The sequence below is a fragment of the Leptonychotes weddellii genome, chromosome 1 (assembly GCF_054177405.1).
Source record: "Leptonychotes weddellii isolate Sample4059 chromosome 1, ASM5417740v2, whole genome shotgun sequence".
Lineage (NCBI taxonomy): Eukaryota > Metazoa > Chordata > Mammalia > Carnivora > Phocidae > Leptonychotes > Leptonychotes weddellii.
The window spans coordinates 192,317,698-192,323,299 of NC_138369.1; positions in this window are offsets into that span (position 1 = coordinate 192,317,698).

Here is a 5,602-nt window from a genome sequence, read left to right on the forward strand (position 1 = left end):
TGGAGGGGGCAGCGTGCTGCTACTCTGCAGACCGCTCGCCCCCAGAAACTGCCGAGTGGCAGCCCCAGCTTTCCATGGGGCCTTCCTCACCATGGGGCCAGCCAGCACATATCCTGCTACTTTCTGTTCCCTAGGACCTGTTACTATGATGTTTTTAATGCAGTAGACCAAAGTCATATGGTGTCTAAACAATCAAAGACCTTAAGATAAGATTGTGACGGGCACTGGCCTCTGTCGACTGAAGCTGGACTGATTGTCTTTTCTGGTCAGTATTGAGGAAGGGGTGACAAGGCGCCTGAATATAAGCCTTTCCTCAAGTGCTGTAGCTCCTGGGCCCTTGTCAAGAGTTTGATCCCAGTGGAGAACAGGCCTGCTTAGGGCAGAACTGAGCAAACCATGAAAAGGGGTGAAGAGCATCCCACCGAGCACTGGACACGGTGCTGTCTTAGCTGCTGTAACAAAACACCATAAACTGTGTGGTTTACAGACAACAACAAAAATGTATTTCTCACAGTTGTGGAGGCTGGAGGTCCAAGATGAGTGGCAGCGTGCTGGGCTTCGGGTGAGGCCCCTCTTCAGGGAGCACACTGCTCACTGTGACTCGTGTCTTCACGCGGAGGAGGGTCGGCGGGGGGAGCAAGCTCTCGTGACTCGTAAGGCTCTGATCCCGTTCACGGAGGCTTCACCCTCATGACCCCCTGGAACCCGTGACCTCCCAAAGCTCCCTCCCACCGTCTAATTCCATCGCGTTAGAAGACAAAACTGGGTCTGAACAGATCCAAGCAACCAGAATGAGTGGTGCTGCGTTTTCTAGTCCCCTGCCTCCCCCCCGTGGTCTGTGGTCTCCTGGGACGTTCCCTCTGGCCAGTTGACAGAACAGGAAAGAACAGGTTTGTTCTGCAGATGGGTCTACGGAGCATGTTGGCATCAGCCGGGAGCGGACAGTTGGCACTCTACAACCCGGCTCACAGGTGGATTTGGGAAGATTTCCATTTGGCTTCTGCCACTTTTCAGGCCTGAGTTGCCAGGAGCGGATGCCGATGCTGAGTCTGATATGGAGGCTTGCTTCCTCACGTTACAGAGGAGGCGGTGAGTTGTCACCCTAGGACAGGTGTGAGTTTGGCTTCCCTGCCTGTGGTGCATCCATCAGCACCAGCATCCGTGGACTTGCGGAACATCCCACCCCCAGGGGCAGCTCGGCACAGCCCCGCCTCTGAGTACCAGGCCGTTCTCAAGCAAGGAAAGTGCAGGGTGAGCTCATGCTCCTAGAGCTCACTGGTCTTACCGTTGTTGGGGGAGGTCATCGAGAGGATGTGAGTGCCAGGTGACCCTTGAGCTTGACCTGGGCAATCAATCGGAGGCTCCTCACTCCCTCCCCTGTCCTTGGAATGTGTGCTCTGCCTCTTTGTTCCCACTGTGGGAGCTGTCCCAAGGACATGGCCTTGTTGAGTCCATCTGGATCGAATATGTGACTGAGTCCAGTTAAGGCGTCTATATAGACTTTTAACTGGCAGGTGGGCGTGGAGATCTACCTGTCTTATGGCTGCCCAAGACAGGCACCATAAGTAAGCTCCCTTGCTTATTCTACCTGCCACCTACCAATTTGGAGTGGTCTGCCTCATCCTTCGCCTCTTTCTCTTCTGGGTATCCATATACAGGGGCCAGTTTGAGAACTAACATGTGTGTCCCAGCAGCTGGAAACCATTGCCTTGACCAAAGAGTGGAGTGGCCACTGAAGGCTGCCATTCAGCACCAGCCTGGAGGCACATCGTACACGTTTGAGGGAATGTCTCAAAGTGGTGTGTACCTTAAACCAACAGCACCTAAACCTCCCTTACAGCCAGACTGGGAATCTGAATCAAGAGGCAGACCCCTTCATTACGTTTGCGAGTTGAATTCCTTAGGTTCCTTTTTTTTTTTCTAATTTATTTTTATTTTTATATTTTATTTAATTTAAAAAATTTTAAGTCATTTCCGTGCCCAACATGGCACTTGAACTCACAACCCCAAGATCAAGAGTGGCATGCCCTACTGACTAAGCCAGCCAGGTGCTCCTACTTTTTATTTTTTGATGGAATAAAATGTTCTTAGCTTATGCTTTTATTTCTAATGCATTTTCATTAATTTTTTAATTTTACTTTAAAAAATTTTTTTTTATTTTTTACTTTTTTTTTTTTTTAATTAAGTAGGCTTCATGCCCAATGTGGGACTTGAACTCATGACCCTGGGATCAAGAGTTGCATGCTTTACCAACTGAGCCAGCCAGGTGCCTGCCGCTTTATTTATTTATTTATTTTAAAGATTTTATTTTTAAGTAATCTTTACACCCAACATGGGGCTCGGAACTCACAGCGCCAAGATCAAGATTTGCAGACTCCACTGCTTGAGCCAGCCAGGTGCCCCCTGTATTTTTATTTTTAATTGAAGTATAGTTGGCATGAAATGTGATACCAGTTTTGGGTGTACAACGTCGTGACTCCACAAGTTTATACATTTCACCATGGTGTCGTCACCCATGTGGAATCTAAAAAACAAACCAAACAGCAGAGCCGTCTTCTTGTAGATCTGTTCTCCTCGTGCCCCTTTACAACTGCTCACCACCCAGAGTTCTGGGCCAGATGCCAGGCCCGTGCTGCCTGGCATACGGTATCTGTCTCTTCTCTGTATGACTTACGTCACTTAGCATAATATCCTCTAGCCCTATCCACGTTGTGGCGAATGGCCAGATTTTGTTCTTTTTTAATGGCCACGTGATACTCCTCTGTATGCATTTACCACCTCTTCTTTATCCATTCATCCACTGATGGCCACTGGGCGGCTTCCGTATCTTGGCTATTGTAGATACTGCCACTGTGAACATATGGGTGCAGATATCTTTTTGAGTTAGTGTTTTAATTCTTTAGCTTCTTAACCACAGTTAAGCAAAGGAGTACCAAGACGCACCACAGGGATCACCTGGGTTCCACATATTCTTCCCCATCGTGTAATTAATGTAAGAGCAGTCATACCTTCTCCACTGCCAAGACAGTGACTCCTCCTTTTGACTCCCCAGTTTCCAGACCTCCATAGTTTGCAATCCAGTGAACAGTTGATATGTTCACAGGTGAGTGTCCTTTTTGGGGGCCAGGACCTCTAACCCTGCAGTCTGAACTTGGGAAGACAGGAAGTGCAGGGTCCCTCGGTGGAACCACTGGGGGCAATGGTGAGTGGGACCACTCCTGTTTCCGCCCCTTGGGTCTCAGCTCATGCATCCTTCCCACTGGGAACACAGTGCTATATAATGGTCTGAAGGGCACCCTGGCTTTGCAGGATCTTAGTCCCAACTTTGGCACTTCAGCTGTGCTTCTGGCTGGCTGTCCCAGTGCTCTGTTGAGCAGCAGACCCCGTGCTCACTGCCCGTCCTTTGCTGTTGGTGCATCCTGTCTCCTATGATGTCATATGGGTCCTGTGCCAATGGAACAGACACTCCCGTAAGCCCTTGCTGGCTGGTACTTGTGGGCAGGAAGGCCAAACTGATACAGAGAATATGGATCTATTCCTGTGAAAATGAACTGCTGGCTCTTCCCGGATGGAAGAGTTCCAACATGGGAAATTCTCAGTGTACGTAAGGAGCCCTCATGGGAGCTCAGCATTGGTCTTTAGCTGGCAGGTGGGACATCCAGTGGCAGCTAGTGGCTAGATGAGCCTTGGTCAGAGAACTCACACTGCTGGGCCCAGGCATGGCCTCCGCTCCTGTGCCCATCGTGCCAGAACTAGGGTTGCCAATGAGAACTGCCGTCCAGCGTCAGCTGGCTGAGGCATTCTGTCTACTGGGCTGTTCAGTACTTCTTTCATGGATGCTCTCTGGGCATTAACATTTTATACAACGACCATCCCACTTGGTGGGAGTCCATATATATTCTCACCTTGGTTTGCTTGTTACAATTAAAAAAAAAAAAGATGAATGACTAAGAGCTTTGCCTTTTGGGAGGATATACCCTTACCCCTGTCCTACATGCTGTCTGTTTTCATTTCGAACTCACATACCAAGCCAGCCATTTAGGAACCAAGCTCGAGATGTTTGCTCCTTTGTCGGTTGGTCGTAAATGTTTCCCCGGATGTAATAGGTGTGGAATGATAGATGGCTCTGAAAGAACAGCAGTGGGTGCCACGCGGGTCTGGGCTGCCTGTTCTGTACTCACTCGTGACTTCTGTATGTTCTCATTCTGAGTCTTGAGACTTCCATCTTATGATGGGTTATTGCTGGGCCCAGCTGACTTTAGGACTTCCCAAGTTTGATGGCCCATCTCACAATGGGCGATTTTGGCTGCAGGGTGACTCCAGTGCCCCAAGGTCAGGTGCTCCATGTCTATCAGCACAACAGCAAACCAGGGTATTTTTTCCCCAAAAAGACATATAAATTCTCTGCTCCAAGTGGTATGGTAGAACCTCAGGGTCCTGAACTGTGAATCTCCTACTGGGGCATGACAGAAACTCCATGTTGCATTGTTCCCTGCCACCAATAACCCCCATGCCACCTGCTAGACCCTCTGGCTCAGGCAGCAGAACCTGACCTATTATGGCCTCCATTAGTTACCTGCCCCCCTTATGGACCACTCTAACAGGATACCTTGATGAGGATCCAAATATGTAGATATCAAAGTTCTCGGCTCTTCTCAAAGCTGACAGTTTTCCAAATCACTCAATATTTGAGTCAGAGCTGGATTCCTAGGTGTGGAACATGCTGCTTCCAGAACCAGAAGAGGTCCAACAATGTCTTGCTTTCTAATTGTTGAAGGTGCCGGATGCAATAATTGTCTTTTAGTTTTGGAAAGCTGCCCTGTGGGACACTGCTGACCACTGGATCCCTAAAAATATGACGGATGTAGCAGGCGCCTGAATCTTCATGGGGCTTATTATTTCCTCTCTGGAGTATCTGTATCTTACCAAGGTCTCCAACATCTTCACCTCTTGCTCATCTGGCTGATGAACATGTTGTTATGGATGTAATGGGACAATGCAATTGTCAACAAAGCCTTCAGGCAAAACTATATTTGTTCCACGTGTCCCACAATCTGGGGGCCAACATCATCTGCCAGACATGTGCGTAAATGAGTCACCAAGAGAGATGCTTCTTGCTGTTTTTTTTTTTTATTCTTATGTTAATCCCCATACATTACATCATTAGTTCTAGATGAAGTGTTCCATGATTCATTGTTTGTGCATAACACCCAGTGCTCCATGCAGAACGTGCCCTCCTCAATACCCACCACCAGGCTAACCCACCCCCCCACCCCCCTCCCCTCTAGAACCCCCAGCCTGTTTTTCAGAGTCCATCGTCTCTCATGGTTCGTCTACCCCTCCGATTTCCCCCGCTTCATTCTTCCCCTCCCACTACCTTCTTCTTCTTCTTTTTTTTTTCTTAACATATATTGCATTATTTGTGCTTCTTGCTGTTTTATCCACTAAGTGTGTAGTACTTTGTTATGCGGCACTAGATACCCCATCATGCTAGCGGCATCCCTTCAGCAAGTTCACACCCAGTCTTTGTTCAGGTCCTAAACCCCATATCTCAGAAGATTGCTTATAAGCCAATAAACTCTTCTACCCAGTTTTATTTTTT